The sequence below is a fragment of the Lactuca serriola genome, chromosome 8 (assembly GCF_051521515.1).
Source record: "Lactuca serriola cultivar US96UC23 chromosome 8, Lser_US96UC23_V15, whole genome shotgun sequence".
In the NCBI taxonomy this organism is placed as follows: Eukaryota; Viridiplantae; Streptophyta; class Magnoliopsida; order Asterales; family Asteraceae; genus Lactuca; species Lactuca serriola.
Genome location: NC_136415.1, coordinates 80,652,006 through 80,669,703, shown reverse-complemented (window position 1 = coordinate 80,669,703; position 17,698 = coordinate 80,652,006). Strand labels below are relative to the sequence as shown.

At 35.8% G+C, this 17,698-nt stretch overlaps 2 pseudogenes; both read right to left on the bottom strand.

Annotated features, from left to right (window-relative positions):
* LOC145067097 (secreted RxLR effector protein 161 pseudogene) lies at positions 1-633 on the bottom strand (annotated as a pseudogene).
* A 16,423-nt stretch (positions 634-17,056) lies between these two features.
* Positions 17,057-17,698, bottom strand: LOC145068843 (glutaredoxin-C11 pseudogene; annotated as a pseudogene).

Here is a 17,698-nt window from a genome sequence, read left to right as displayed (position 1 = left end):
TTAACCGAGAATGAACTCAACCTCCACTTGTTCGTTTTCAACACAATTACGAATGAAGTGAAATATCATGTGAATGTGTTTACTCCTTCCATGAAAAACAGGATTCTTCATTAGTTCGATAGCCGACTTGTTATCAACTCTTAGAACCACTTTCTCTTGCGTTTTGTTCATGATTTCTCCGAGCAAATCTTGAAGCCATATTGCTTGAGATGCTGCCGTCGTGACTGCCATGAACTCTGCCTCGCAAGACGATAAAGCAACAATATCTTGCTTTTGTGAACACCATGTTATCGGAGATGACCCGTAGTAGAAAATGTGAACGGTTGTGCTTTTTCCGTCATCCGGGTCAACATTGTGACTACTATCACTATAACCAATGAGTTGGTTTTGTCCCATCCTCTCGTACTTGATTTTGTATCCCATTGTTCCTCGTAAGTACCTTAGGATATGTTTGATTGCACCGCCATGTGATTCTCTTGGATTTTGCATGTATCGGCTAATAACTACAACCGCATATGCCGTATCGAGTCTTGTTTGCAAGAGATATATAAGACATCCTACCACCTTTCGATATTGTGTTAGGTCGATTTCGGGTTCATCTTCGGACTTCGACAATTTACTTCCTGGGTCCATGGGAATGTGGGTCGGATTGCAATCATGTAAACCAACTTCTTTTAGAATTCATCGAGCATACGCTTCTTGGTTCATAGTAATCCCCGATTCCTCTTGCTTAACTTCAATGCCAAGATAATAAGTCAATCTTCCAATATCCGACATCTTAAAGTTCTTGGACATCTCTACTTTGAACCTTTGGATCATGTTCAAATTTGTACCTGTGACAAATAAATCATCAACATAAATTGCTAAAATCAACAAGTTAGATCCTTCATTTTTCCAGTACACTGATGGTTCTTTCATGCACTTTTGAAATTTCATACTCTTCAAAATCTCGTCAAGCTTCGTGTTCCATGCTCGAGGTTCTTGTCCTAGACCATATAGTGTTTTTGTAAGGCGATGCACTTTATGCTCGTTGTCTTTCTTTATATAGCCTTCCGGTTGCGATACGTAAATGGTTTCTTTCAATTCTCCACGGAAGAACATCGTTTTAACATCTAACTGGTGAAGCTCCCACCCATTAGTAGCGGCTAAGGCTATAAGAAACCGGATAGTTTCAATTCGAGCTACCGGAGCAAATACTTCTTGAAAATCAATACCGGGTTGTTGCATATAACCTTTCGCAACCAACCTTGCCTTGTATTTATTAATGGTGTCGTCTGCATTTTTCTTCAATTTTAACAGCCACTTGAGTCCAATTGGCTTCACCCCCATAGGCTTGTTCATGAGAGTCCAAGTTTTATTCTTGTTTATCAAATTTATTTCCGCATTCATGGCTTTGACGCGCTCCAGTTCTTTCTTTTCCTCTTCAACCGATATCGGCTCATCATTGGTTGTTAGGAGAAGTTCTTCGAGATTATCATGATCAATTTCATAATCTTGAAATCATCTTGGAGGTACTCTTGGTTTCGAGGGCCTTTGGTTTGCAACTCCTTGTTAAACATTATTATTGACCGGACTTGGTTGTTCATTATCTTGTACTTCCGCTCTGTCTCCAATCTCATGATTTGATTAAATCGGTTCAATTGGATCGTTGTTTACATTGTTTCCTTGATTGTTGTTTGCCTCGTCTTCCAGGTAGTCCCATGGTACTATGAATGTGCCCAATTCTTCATTGTCGGTTATTGCTTCTTTAACCCAATCTCACCCTTTGGTTTCATCAAAGATAGCGTCTTGAGTCATGATTATTTGTTGTGTTGTTGGGTTAAATAACCGATAAGCTTTCGTACCCGGTTCGAAACCAACATGCACTAGAGGTCTTGTTCTTGCATCCAACTTCTTTAGATTTACCGGTTCAACTTTTGCATGTGCTGGACACCCAAATATACGAACATTTTCTAAATTCGGTTTTCTTTTATACTACTTTTGGTATGGAGTTGTATCACCAAGGACTCTTGTGTAAATGCGATTAATTAGATTTGTAGAGTGATTTACCGTTTATCCCCATAAGTAGTTTGGAACATGCATTGCCTTCATTATACTTCGTGTCATGTCAGTGTTCAGTTTCTTTGTTCCACGATTCCATTTTGTTGTGTGGAGTATGTAGCGGTAAGGCGACGTTTGACTCCATTTTGATCATAAAATGTATTAAACACGAGAGAAGTAAACTCACCTCCTTGATCGCTTCTAAAAACTTTCAAAGACTTTTTGCTTTTATTATCCGCCAAAGCTTTGAATTTTTTGAAGTGTGTAAACGCCTCACTCTTCTCTTCTATTAGATAAATCCATATAAATCGTGAAAATTCATCAATTAGTGTGAAAACATACCAATTTTGACCCTTGGCACATAAATCATCGTGAACTAATTACAATGGTCATTTTTCTTTATATGTCATCATAGTCAGGAATGAATTTCTTGTTGTCTTGCCCACCAAGCAAGATTCACGCAATTGATTCTTATGATCAAATTGGGGTAACCATTTAACTAGATCCTTCTTGAACATCTTTTTCATTGACTCGAAATTGATGTGCCCAGGTCTTGCATGTCATCGCGACGTATCTTCACTTAGTCTCGAATGAAGGCAAATGGGTACTCCAATGTGTAATTTTATTTTATAAAGGAGGTTTGGAGTTCTTTGTACCTTCATTAATAAGAAATTATCAGCATCGTTAATGGTCACATAGTTGTCTTTCATTTGAATATCACACCCAACTTCGGTTGCTTGTCTGAGACTAATAATATTATTCTTGAGATCTGGTATGTAATAAATCTCCGTCATCAGCCAATTCAAGTTCAAGGAAATGCGGAGCATGATCAGAATAAAAAAACGTCTATAAAATGACTTAGAGATTCGAGGGTGATTGTTGGAATCCTAAGTCGAGTAGGACTTGGAGACCAAGTAAGAATGGGATTTTAATCAAGTCGGTTTTAGAGTCCTAATCTTGTTCTACAAGTCGATAGAATGTACGTCTATATATACATTGTTTTTAGATCGAGTTATGATCATTGAGAGACATTGTAAACATTGTGAGTTTTGAGTGATTTTCTCATATAGCAATTCAATTTCAGAATATGCAAACACAATTAACCAAAATAACTCTTTGATTATTATGAGAAAATCACTCAAAACTCACAATGTTTACAATGTATCTCAATGATCATAACTCGACCTAAAAACAATGTATATATATAGACCTACATCCTACCGACTTTTAGAACAATATTAGGACTCTAAAACCAACTTGCTTAAAATCTCATTCTTACTTGATCTCCAAGTCCTACTCGTCTTAGGATTCTAACAGTTAAGTTTGGGGAGTCTAAGAGGACCAAATGTTTAGAGATCCAGAAAAATCGATCAAGAACTGAAAGGCTCAAGGAAGAAAGGTTCCCAACCCCCCGACGTGGTTTTAAACTACTATTCACCATATCTCTCTAGAGGGCGCATGAGCCTCTTTGTAGGTTTGGTCCTTATAGTGAATGTTTTATATGTTTGGTGTGGTTGCAATATATAGGCCCAATATTTTTCATATATATATATATATATATATATATATATATATATATATATATATATATATATATATATATATATATATATAGTACTTGTAAAACCTTTTTTTCAATATTAATAGGAAACGATGTTGTGCCAATGGGTGGGGCAGCATGGAAGATAACTAGAAGCCTCCAATTTTCTAGGGCCCTAGTTTTATACAATATTTATATTTGCATCATCGAGAGATATATACTTTTTGTCTTATGTGTTACTGCAATACTTTTTGTCTTATGTGTTACTGCAATATATTAGATCAGAAGAAGCAGACATCAAAAATGGACATAATTTGAGCCAAAATCATCGGGAATGCTAAAATTTTGAGTTTTAATTCTATACCTTATCAACTCTCGGTCTCTCACTCTCAAGTCTCAACTCTGCCCTTGTCTTTTCTTATGGTACTCACTTAGTCAACCGGAAAGAATAAAAAATTCTTCAACAATGTTTCTTAAAAGTGATACATATATAATAGAGTCAATATTGGATTTTGAAAATCGATTTCTATTTAATTGAATGATTATTGGCTCTTACAAACAAACAAACAATAAGTCTAGTTTCCATGATTCTAATTTCCTAAATTCTGATTTTCTAAAGTTTAATTTATGGAAATCGATTTTTCGATTTTGACTTCTAAACTCTAATTTCTTGATTCTAAATTTACATGTTTATGAAAAATTGATTTATTGTATTCGTGATTTTAGAAATCAATTTATAATTCACTAATTCTTAAAATTGATACCTCAAGATTCCAAAAATAGATTTCTTATTTTCTTAATTTTTTATTTTAGTCATTTTGTTGATTCTTTGAAAACTTATTCAATACATTCATGATTTTATTTATGTATGATTTAGTGATTTTGAAAATCTTATTCTTGTTTTTCTTACTTTTTTTTATTACTAGATTACTTATTTTTCTATTCATTTTGTAATGAAATAAAAAAAAAGTAAGAGAACAAATCTTGTTGATTTTTGCCTTGTTGCTAATTTGATATTTCACAATCGGCATCGATGGACATCACAACTAGGTGTTTTGTTTATTTACTTCTTTTTTTCTCATTATTATTATTATTATTTTTAAGATTAAAATAGCAAAATTTCGCCTAGAAAATATTTATTTGGAAGTGAGATAATAAAAAAAAACAAAAATCAAAACAACTATTACCCTCTCTAAAATGATATGTTGATAAATTTATGAAAAAAGTTGATGCTTTTAATGTTAATTGTGTCCATGAGAATGAAAATGGCATAAATGTGACTATTCTCAGGCCGGCTATCTTTATCAAATTTTTATTATTGCAGAGGGCCTCATTTTTTATTTCTCCATGGGCCTCAAATTGGTTTGAACCGCCCTGATAGGTAAAATCTTTAGTTCATACGTGGTGGTAACATGATTAACCCAATCATGTTAACATGTTATGTATTTGTATTCTTCAAATTTTCTTTGCGTATTTACTGTGAGTACAAGTCGTTTATAACCCCTAACAAATGATATCAAACATATGGTTAAAGGCAGGAAGGTTAAAATCGACAACTCTGAAGACCGGATTTGGTTTTTGGAAGATGCAGTTAAATACTACATGTACAAAAAGAAATTCCACAAACACTTGTCCAAGCATAAATTCAATGTTATGAGACTTGAGGATTAAGTGTTGTTTGATTGGCATACCCTTAGCATAGTTAGATTTTCATTGGCAAAAAATGTTGTGCATAATATCATCAACTAGAAATTGTCATTTTGACTAAGCAAGGTATGTCCAATATGCACTAAAAAACATTTGCCGCAAATAAGGCTTTTTTTTAATTTTGACAGTTGATGAATACAAATAGGAAAGAATACATATTGGTGTCATGTAAATGAATTTATGTCGACACTAGCTAGGTTGGTATCGGTCTACATTTAATTTGATGAACCGGTCCAAGATTTGTTGTTATTATCATTCGTTACCCTTTGTCAAGACGGTTACAGTAATTAATAGTTTGTGTGGGGAGGTTACAAGCTTACATTCAAATGGATTCATAATGTAATCCAAGGAGAGGATATTCACAAGATGAATGCATGTTGGTGTTTGAGTTCCTAGATGATTATATTCCCAAGCTTATTAGAATCAAGGATATCAACTGTTGGGATGTCAAGTACACCAAGAAAATTACACCATTTTGTTTGCAAATAAAACATAATATCATGGAAAAAAGGGGTGTTGATCCTCATGGAAATGGTTGTATTGAATCACCAATGCAATCCAATAAACTAGTGTAACAAAACTAGTTACCTACAATTAAACTAAAAGGGGGTTTGATTGCTTGAAAACGAAAGCACTTGAATAACTAAAAGGATTGTAATTAATCAAGATGGTGAGATGCTCAAATATTGGAGTTGGTCAATCAAGGCAATTTAACACAATGGACATTTGTGTGTTTATCATTGGGATTCAATATGTAAGCTTATCATTCATCCTAAATTGGTTATAGCAATCATGAAGCATGATATGCCAAGATTCCTCAAAGGTAGTATGGAGGTTGGGGAAGCACACAATACACCTTCTTAATCAAATTCAAGGATTCAATTGAAGCAGTGGAACCTAAGAAAATTGATTATCCTTAAGAATGAAGGAATCCCCAATTCTTGGAGGATGTCACTGCTTACATAACCATAAAGGAGTCATGATCCATAAGCTAGATATTATTTCTACCATCATAAAGCCCTTGTTCTAAGCAAATTCAATGATTCAATGCCAAACCAAAGAAATAAACCAACAATTTCTCATTCAAGTACCAAGCTCATGATCAAAGTATTAAACAAGCATATAAATTATTAACTAGTATCATTAACATAAGATAAATGACAATCAAGCATGAATCGTTTAAAACCCACAAATATCCAAGGGTTTTAGTCCAATTCATCCAAAATAAAGAGATTAGCCACTTATGACAACAAGATAACAATCATAAAAGTGTTTTTACATCAAGAAACTAAAAATTACTAGAAGGATGAGAATAATGTAGATCAAGCTCTCAAAAATGGCCTCCAAGGTGCTCCAATGGTGGAAAATCGAAGTGTGGTTGCCAAAACTAATCCCCCAAGGTAAATGATGACCAAAATTCCCAAAGTGTGCACTTGCGCCGGTACCCTCGCCAGTTTGTGCGACTGAGACCTCCACCCTCACAAATAGTGTTGAAACACTATTGACTTTTTTTTCCACAACTCAAGATTCCTTTGGTCCCCTCACACCTCACATGATTCAAATCTGGCCAATCATCTTCAGGATTCAAATGGATAGTCCATGCCCAATAACAAGAGTTCATGACCCATCTTCATAAGCCCACTTCATCCAAGTTTTCCACATTATAAGCCCAATTCTTTTTTGATGGATCTGGAAAGCCCAATGAGCCTTCGAAAGCCCGCCAAGCCCATCTCCAAGCTAAACCGCAACTGGATCGAGACTCCAAAAGCCTACAAAACACCTCATGCAAAATAGAAAGTACCCGATACAATCCAAGATAAAGAATGTGATAGAATATACAATGCAATACTAATAAAAAAGGGCTAAAAATTATAAAATAAAATATAAAAAAGTAGGGAATAAAATAAAATATCAAATCACCCCAAGCTCAAACCTTACTTGTCTTCAAGGAAGAACAAGACTAATATGAGCTCGGGATGAGCTAAGTTAAAAAGCAAAAAGAAAGATACCATAGAACTTGGTCAACATCAGTTAATATGGTCAAAATCAGTCTTACATGGACTCTATGTATCTTCCAAATTTTCCCCACTTTAGAGCCATAAATCATATTCTCAAACTACTTGAAGGTGGAATAGACCCCGTTTGAAGGTGGCAGCCACTAGAGTATACAAGACAAAGGAAACAGGGGGATGCGACCAGTGGGGGCACTATAAAACAATGCAGACCAAAATTTATGGAGGAAAGGTGACTTTTCATACACGACGGTTCCTACATTGGTCAGGCTAAGTGTATCATAACGAAATAGGGTTTTACAGCACAACCTCCGGGCAAAACATCCGGTTTTGGGGGTTTCTCCCTTCTACTATCCTTTACATTCTACCATCCCACCTTCATTGCCTTTTCTCACCAAAATCAAATAATAATAATAATAAAATAAAAATCTACTCAACCTAAATCTTCATTCTTGAACTTCTGTTATTTTCTCTTCAGTCTCTTTGCTGCTCGATCTTCTATCGTCTTATTTCTCTCCTCTTTTTTTAAGGAGAGAATGCTTGAAGTTGGATTCTTCTTTTTGTGTTGCTTCTTTTCTGTTGCTTCTTTTCTTTCACTTTTTCTTTGTTTCATTTCCTAAATCTTCTTTTATTGTCTCTATTTGTCTTTGATTTTCTAATTTTCTTCATTTTATTGTTTGTCTTCTTCTTGTCTTTCTTCTTGGAAGATCTAAGGAATTTCACCATATAACATAAGACTCCAATAATGTGAAAAGTAGTAATAGGTAGAGGCTAACATTAACACCTAATGATCATTAACAATGTGCCAATATCTACTAAAAAGGGTGGGATATGACTAAAAAAATTGGTGTTACCGAAAAAACTTGGTCCCAAAAATATGAATTGGGAGACCCGCCTCAAAGTTCATCAATATGATGTGATGAACAAATCCTATCTAAATATCTACTCTAAACCCTTAGAAAAATTTACCTATCTTCAAAAAGGTGCTAGGAATCTAACTAAGCAAGGCTCGGGCGAGACTCGAGGGTACTAAGGGGTATTCCTCCCAAAACCAAGATGCAAATCTTCAATGTCTTCAAATACCTTATCGGGCTAATCTTTTGTAACGTTCGGTTCCTAGTATGTATTTTAATAAAGAATTATTCATTTTTTGCAAAGGGACTCAATGAGTCAGAGGCCCCAGACTCGTTGAGTAGGATCGCATGAATGGACGCGGGACTTGAAGTCTACTCGACGAGTCGAGAGGCCTCGAATCGACGAGTAGGGCTGCCAGAGTGAAACCCTAATTTTATGGGTTTGTACTCTATTTAAAGACCTTAACACTCCCTTTGTGGCCTCCCTCATCTCCTCCCCTAGTCCAGATAACCCTAACTCAAAACCTTACCCCATTTTGAGTGCTCTTGAGCCATTTTTGTGTGTTTTTAGTGGTTTTGAAGCTTGAGAAGGAAGAGGAAGCTTGGGGGTTCTAATGGAAGCAAGTAGATCGAGAGTTTGTGCTCTATTTCCAGCTCATTAGAGGTATAAAATTTATACCTTGACTATTAATTTGTTAGATCCCTTTATGGGGTAGTTTAGGGCCTTAAGGAGCCATTTTGGAACCATTCATGGATGCAAGCATGTATTGGGGTATTGAGTTCAGATCTGGAACCTTTGAGGGACTCCATGGCATAAAGATGCCAACTTTATGGCCATGGGAGTTCCATGAAACTTATGAACCCCATTTTAGGGCTTTTTGAGCTAAATAGCCCATGCATGAACGTAAAGTTTGAAACTTTACGTGTTATATCGACCCTAGGAGGCCAGATGTATGTTTTGGATGCATTAAGCTCGACTGAAATCGACTGGATAGATTTGGATCATGGGGGACTTGACGAGTCATTCTTAGGACTCGGCAAGTTGGGTCGTGGTTCCCCAACCTTTTCTGTTACTTAGCAAATTTGTTGAGTCTAGAAGATGATTCAGCCAGTTAGATGTGTTTATGGACTTGAAGGTCACAAACTCGACGAGTCTAAGAATGAACTCGGCGAGTCAATGGACAAATGTCCCGACCTATATGAAGGAGAACTTAACAAGTCCAAGGAAGGACTCAACGAGTTCAAATGGAAAGTCTTGATTATGTTATAAGGAGAAACTCGATGAGTTAGATCGCAGATTCAAGATTCTCTGAATTATGGAACTTGACGAGTGATGGACCAACTCGGCAAGTTGAGTCAACCAGGATGTTGACTTTGACTTTGACTTTGACCATTATCCAGAAATGACCCTTAAAGGGGTTATATATGTTTGAAAGAGTAATTAAAAGAGATGTTATGTGTAGGAATTTGAGAGTTGATCCCAGCACCAAGGACAGTTCGGTTACATCACGATATTAAGGTGAGTTACCTTCCGGTAGAAGTGGGTCTAAGGCCACAATGTTGATCCACTAGTAGGAGTTGTTTGTTAGATGATTGTATTTGTGATAATTGTCTAGTATGCCACTATCTGATATGCTTTATGTGCTAGGATGCTATGATATATGTGTTAGTAGTAGTAGGGGTGAAATAGTCTCCGGATACCGGTTGAAAGATACCGAGGTGGTAGACAGTACCCATGCATGCCTAGCAGTATGTTATTCTTACGTTATTATATGGTAGTGGTAGGGGGTGAAATAGTCACTAGTTACCAGTTGAAAGATACCGAAGGGGAGGTCAGCTCCCGGTTACCGGTTGAAAGATACCGAAGGGGTGGCCAGCTCCCAGTTATCGGTTGAAAGGAGCCGAAGGGGAGCCCAACTTCCAGTTATGCCAGTCAGATACCAGTTGAATACCGAGGGATGGGAATTATGTGTTATGGTATGTGGTATGATGGGGGAACTCACTAATCTTTGTGCTTACGGTTTACAGTTTTTGTTTCAGGTCCTTCTTCTTCGAATGGAAAGGAGTCGGCACGGTAGCAGCACATCACACCATTATTTTCCGCACTATGATGTTCTTAGGATTGTACTCTGACTTTGTTACTATACTGTGACATGCTTTTGAGACATATGATCTTTGGCTTTGATGAAATGAAATAACTTGATGATGTTTTCTTTAAATTGTTTATGACTTGTTATATCAAAAATGAAAATTTTGGGTCATGATTTTTGGGATGTTACATCTTTTCTTGTACACATCGTCCTAACTAACCATTTCCATCTATATCTAGACCCAATCAAGCTACCTGCATCTGACCCCTACACAAACAACCCAAAGTGGTCTATGAGGCTCAAAGTGTGTCGCATTTATGATTTATCCAATAAAAGGAATTCCATATCAAGACTCAGGACCAATCTATGATTCAATACTTATGACTCGGTGATATAGTACCTATAGGGATGAGAAGACAAGAGAGAACAAAAATGCGTGAAGACCTAAGCTATAATGCGACTAAAAAGTATGAAATTTGAAAAGAAAGAAACAAAATATGCAAAAAATTTGAATTTTTTATGCAATTTTTATGAATGTCCCAAATGAATTACTCTAAATGCAACTAAATACATCCTAAATGCAAACAAAAATAAAGAAATAAGAATACCTCTTTAATCACCCCAAGCTTAAAATAAATCATTGTCCTCAATGCTTAGCATAAGATTACGGAAGGATCATACCAAGATCAAGGCGGTGGAGGCCCGCAAGGACGGAAGGGTTTCACCGGGTTTGGGTCAAGTCGCTGGGTCGAATGGCACACAAGTCAGACTTCACCGGGTCGCATAAGAAATGGAAGCATCAAGTCTTGGCCACAAACGGTTGCGAGGGTGGGAAAGATGGCCACGCAAACCTACGAGGGTGGGGGAGCTGGCTGCACAAGTTTACGAGAGTACCCTAGCAGATATGTGTAGGTAAGGGTCCACTCTCGCAAAACCTGCACGAGTAGAGCATCGATATTGTGCGGACATCAAAAATAACTCGTTTTTGGAACAATTTGAGCTCAGTTTTGCTTGGGTGATGGTTGGGTCGTTCAAATCTGTGTGTGTCAGCACCCTGGCTGCGCAAATTAATGATTTTTGATATTTTGCATTCTTTTTCCCTCCATAAACCCCAATTTTCTTCCAAACGTCACCAAGGTCATTGCTAAACCGTAAGATACTTATTTTTAACCAATTTCAAGCCTAGAAACATCTAAACTTCAAGTGGAAGTTATTTATTCACAATGCATTTATTTAACATCTTTTCCAAGACATGGTCTCGTTTCCTTCAATCTTCATATACTGAGGTTTCCAATGTTACATTGTCGAATTCTCCCGTGTTAAATCCTTCACATAATGGTTTCAAACGGTGTATTAACTATCAAGATTTGATTCGCTTCTAAACTTTTGATTTCAACCACACCATGATCAAATACTTTTACAACAATAAAAGGTTTGTGCCATTGAGATCATAATTTTCTTGGGAATAACTTTAAGCGTGAATGATAAAGAAGGACTTTTTGACCCGGAATAAAATGCTTTCGAGTGATTTGCTTGTAATGAAATGCCTTTGTATTTTCTTTGTAGATACTTGCATTTTCATAAGACACGTTTCTCAACTCTTCGATTTCTTGAAGTTGCATCTTTCGATGTTTCCCGGTTTCTTCAAGATTGAAATTACACTTTTTAACCAACCTCTAAGCGCACTAAAAGAAATCATGTAATTGTCGGCGAACCCTTTAGCAGTGACAAAAACTTTTAGCGGCGACTCAAGCTTGAGTCGCCGCTAAAATTCTATATCGTCAGTAATGCTTTGGGTACCAAATCTATTTGAACCCATTAACCCCAACCATCCGATTGATACTCTAATCGAATGGCGGGGGCTCTGTTTCCCTTAAAACCAATAGAGGCGACACCTTTGGCAGTGATAATAACCGCAGATAATGGTCGAAAAGAATACGTGGTTTTCTTCCCTTGATGCTTGTCACCTTAATTACCTTTTGTCACCACTATTAACCTAAGATTCGCCGCTAATAGTCGAAGCAAATAACCCCTTTTCACGTATGTCTTCTTTCTTTTATACATCCTTTTTCATGTCAGCTTCCTCTCGCCGACTACCTACTTCCACTGATGATTCCGACATAAATTAATCTGATTGAGGCTGAATACCACCACCCCCACCACCGACGACAATCACCACGCAATACCAGCGACCCACAAGCTATTTCTGGCGACGTGAGGTTTTTTGGCGACAAATTTCTTTAATACCTGCTGAACAAACAGCTATTTTAGAGAAGTATTAGGTTCTCGATGTGGCCATATCAAATGCATCGGCCGAAAAGCTTCTACTATCTCGCCGATTGCACAGTCATCGCAACCACCACCATAGTTACAACCATCAAGGTAAAACAAGACACTTTGTGTACTAACTTTCTCTTCTTTCTTCTTCTTTGAAATTATATATATATATATATATATATATATATATATATATATATATATATATATATATATATATATATTGTAACATCCCAAAATCTTGACAAAATTTTCATTTTTAAAACCATATCGAAATCCATAAATCATACAAAACATAGTCTCCAAAAGTCATTATCGTAAATCAGAGTATCGCAAAATCATAGGTCAAATAACTATCGAGGATGACCCAAGGTCAAACTTGGTCAAAGTCAACGGTCAATGGTCAAAAGTCAAGCTCCATTTGTTTGTCACGTCGCGGCCATCCTTGGCCACTTGTGGCAAAGAAACGAAAAAAACAAACGGCATCTTGCCTAGTCGCCATGCCGTGGCGACCTAAGGCCACAACGTGGTTACTGGGTTCCTAACAGCTTAATGGGTTAAGTGATTTTCTTCAATTCTAAGGGCTCCAAAGCTCATATTTAGTCCATTCTATGGTCTAAATGGATAAAGTTTCCAACTTTATCCCGTAAGACTCTCCAAGAGATCAAGATCTCAACTCCTAAATCCAAAAAGGGCAAAAACCTAACATGGCTAAATCATTAAGCACTTAATCTTGAAGGTTTCTTTTCCAACAATTCCAAAAGGGTTCCTAACACCGATATTAACATAAAATGTTAGATTGGGTGTCTAAGACAATAACTAAATTAGTATAATCTTGAATAATTAGCAAAATCCTTTTGGGTTGCCCTCATAACCAGAAATATCTAGAAATGATATTAGGAGAATGATAGATAAAATGATTTGTTAATATATTATGTGATTAATATATTAGTTGGAAATAGATAATTGATATGTAAATTTATTATTAATAAATTAACATGAGATCAATAGTTGAATAATTGGGGTCAGTTGGAATTAATTAATTGTACAAGGGTTACTTTGTAATTGTTCAATAGTTGAGCAAGAGAGAGATTCCAGAAACCTCCATGCTTGGACGGTTTTGATACCCTATTAGGGTAATCTAGAATGCTCCAAATGGATAATTAGGAAACTAGATAATTAGCTATTTATGGGTTGTTACTATCTAGGGTTTCTTATGGATATCTAACAGCTATATAAAGACCCCTTTGGGCTAAAAATTTTGTATATCTCCTTCTAATAAGCATATGAACAAAAATTCTTCATTCTAGGGTTTCTAGTGTTTTGGGTGTGAGCCATTAAAGACACAAGATTTTTGGTGCTTGCTTTCGAAGGTTTTCTATAAGGAGTTTGAAGTGATTTATTTACTACATCAAAAATCAAAGGTATGTAACCTTAATTCTTGTAATTTGATTATGCTAGGAAGTCATTAGGGTTTTACTTATTTTTTTTGTTCATGGCATGTTACATTTAAAGTGTTAAAGACATAGATCATTTAGGTTGCATGTGCCCTTAAATGTTAATTGAAATTCCATAAGCACATAGTTATTATAATCTATAAAACCCATCAAAAAATCATGATTTTTAGACATATATGTCCAATGCATGTCTTGAACTCGTATTAGGTCAAAACAAGGGTTAATGATCGAGATTCCATGCATGACACCAAAACTCATTCCTACTTCAGATCCAAAACACCAAATACTCCAAATGGCTTGTAGATTCATAAAGTTGCAACCTTTATGAGATCTCACCACCCAAACCCATCAAGATATGGAGAAAAAGGACAAAATCTAAAGATCTAGCAACTTAGCAAGGAAAATGTTAAGTCTTGGACACTCACCAAGGTCCATAAGATATGCTAGAAGATGTAGATGATGCTTGCAATGTGAATCACCACACCAAAGGCTTCCTTCTCCTTCAAATATCACCAAAAGTACCAAAACAAGTTTAAGAATGAAATGAAGGCTAGGGTTGGGGTTTCTGAGCTTGATAGGATGATGGAGGTTGAATGATCACAATAACCTAGCCATAATTTCCTTTAAATAAGGCCAAAATCCAAAGGATTGGGGTTTTCTCCAAAAACAGTTGTCACACTGTGGCACCTATGGCCACGCCATGGTGGGTCATGTGATCATAAAATATTGTCACATCATTGTGAAGCTCCACCACGCCGTGGCCACCCAAAATAAAAGTTTAATATTTAGAAATTAACTCATACATGGGACATGTGTTGCATTAATATATATATATATATATATATATATATATATATATAATGATCAATAAATGCATGTTGATTTGGTAATTTTCGTTTGTGATGATCACTTGTTAAAAGCTTTGGTAATTAGTATTTTGTCTCAAGTGCAAGAAATAGCAATGTACTTTGGTATCAATAAATACATGTTGATTTGGTAATTTTGTTTTTATCCCAAGTACAAGCAATAGCAATGTGCGTTGGTATTTCTTGTATTTAAGGTTCTTTAGCACAAAATAAGTAGAAAGTAAGTTACTATTTCTTTAACTTCAAAGTCTCATATGTGTGAATATATATAGGTCCCAAATGCAAGAAATAGCAATGTAATTTTACTATTTCTTGTATTTAAGTGCAAAAAATAGCAATGTACTTTGATAGTTTTTGTTTATGGTGATGGTTTAACTTATAAGTTTATATATGTTGTTATTTATTATGTAGTTGAAAAATATTCATGCAATTCTCAACGACCCGTCGTATAGGGAGGAACTTTATGTGTTTTTTCATTTGGGGAAACCACCAAGTGATGATCAAGGAGGAAACGAGGAGAGCAAAGATGGTTCATCAGATTAGTTTGTATTTTGTTAGAATTATTATGACATAACTTTATAACACGTTTTTTGTTTATTTTGGTATTTGTATGGAGTTATAACACTTTGGTACTTAATTGGATGTTTTTATGTAATTTTTTCTGTATATAATTTTTTTCGTGTTTTCGACGATTAATGTCTTTACGTATTGGTTTTTCTACACCCAAAAAGGGCAAAATTAAAAAAATGAAAATGACTATTACCACTGATACACGTTTATTACCGGCGACAACCTATTACCGACGTTATTACAGACGACGTAATTATTAGCGTTAACAGGTAGCTTTAGCGGCGACGTTGAGCAATAGCGACTAGGCAGTACCAACGACTCTTTAGCAGCGACATGTCGCCCCTATTACCTTTAGCGGCAACAAAGCTGAGTTTTAGCGACAATTTTTCTCACCACTAATACTCGTTTTCTTGTAGTGGCGGGGTCTTGTTAAGTTATGAAGTTTGAGACCAGGAGGACTAGAGGACCAAATATCATGATATCCAAAAGACCAAAAGTTAAGTGATACATGATAAATAGTAATCGAGGGAGTAACGTAAATGTCAAATGACATGCACACAATGTAGCCTCTATGCCTCTTGAGCCTAATAACCACTTAGTTTCAAAGTGCAGTACCCCTATTAGTGATCTTACTGCTTACAATAGTTGGTTGGTTTGTTGGTTTATATCACAGTGACACATCAAGTTCTTACTTATGTAATTCTCATAGTTATTAGTGTTACTTCTTATTTTGGTCATTGTGAAGTTGTCCACCATATTTTTTTCGTTCCTTAAGAGTATTATGTTTCATCGACTTTAAATTTTGTTTGACTTGTCTTTGATTATGAATTATTCTTAGATACAGACCGGGACAGTGACTTGATTGACATAAGGTTTACTAGTGATTACTATTTCTTTCATGCCATACTCTCATATCCTAAAGGAGTAAGAAACAATCTCTGACAGCTCGAGCAATACATAAGTAGAATATCACAATCTAACATATACAACTCAAGTATTAGTTTGGCCATGGTAACTCTTAGCCAACATGGTGTAACCTCATGCCCTTCATATGTCAGTGTGGTATGATAACAATAGTTCTATTTATATTGACCACAATGATGTTTTTCACAAATGTACAAAACATATTGAGATTGACTGTCACTTTGTTAACCATCATGTTCTTGGAAAAACAGTTCGGCCTCTACCAATCTCTACTACTGGTGATCAAGATGCATATATTTACACTAAGGAACACTTCCCTAGTTGTCTTGAATTCCTTTTCTCCAAACTTAAGTTGGATCACACATTACCCACTTTAGTTTGGGAGGTGGTGTGTGTTTTAGAGTGTATTTGGTCGGTTTTTATTCAGGGTACTTTTGTATATACCCGTATTTATTGATATTTTATGTATTCTCCATAAGTGACTAGGTTTTATTATTGTAATCCAAACCATTGTAAAGCTAAGTTCTTTTTTCTACACAACAAAAAATATTGACTTCGTTCTCAATTCTTCATTTGTTTGGATTCCACTCATAAAATATAACAAGTGACAAAAATTTGGTTTTTTGCATTCCAAAAGACTTAAATCTGCACCAATTTTATCGATCAGATTAAGTTGGATGCATCACAACACTTGGCTTAGAATTTACAAAAGATAGTAGTAATGCACAAGATCATACGACAACTAAGATTTTATATATAGAAAACCAAAAATGAAAATAAGCTCGTTTGGAGTTTGACTCCAATACAATACAGTCAACAAAGCCGACAAAAAAGAACGACTCCTAGACTTCGTCTTCAGCATTCTAACACACCATTAAACCTAGTAAAAACACTCGATGAGTACACATATTGAGTTCTAGAACCATATAGCTCGTGCTTCAATGAGCTTTTGTTTCAGGGACCCGTCAACATGAAGAGAAATAACATCTCTTGCTGAACCTATATATTTACCACCTACAAACACTGCAGGGATGGTCGGATTACAACCAAGCCGTCGTAGGGCCCATTCCATATCTGCATCGTGATCAACTTCATGAATCGCAGGACTTGCACCAAGATCATAAAATAGTGTCTTGATACTATGGCACATACAACACGAGCTTTTCGTGAAAATAACTGCAGCTTTCTTGGAGGCCAAATCTTTCACCTTATCCATTTATGATGCTAAAAACTATCAATCAATTCAATTGAGATCACTAACTTGTTTAAATTTGAAGTTTCTTTGCATCTTATATAGGCTTACACTAAGGGGAAAAGGAGAATCTAAACGCATCGAAAATTTGTAAAAAAAAAAAAAACAA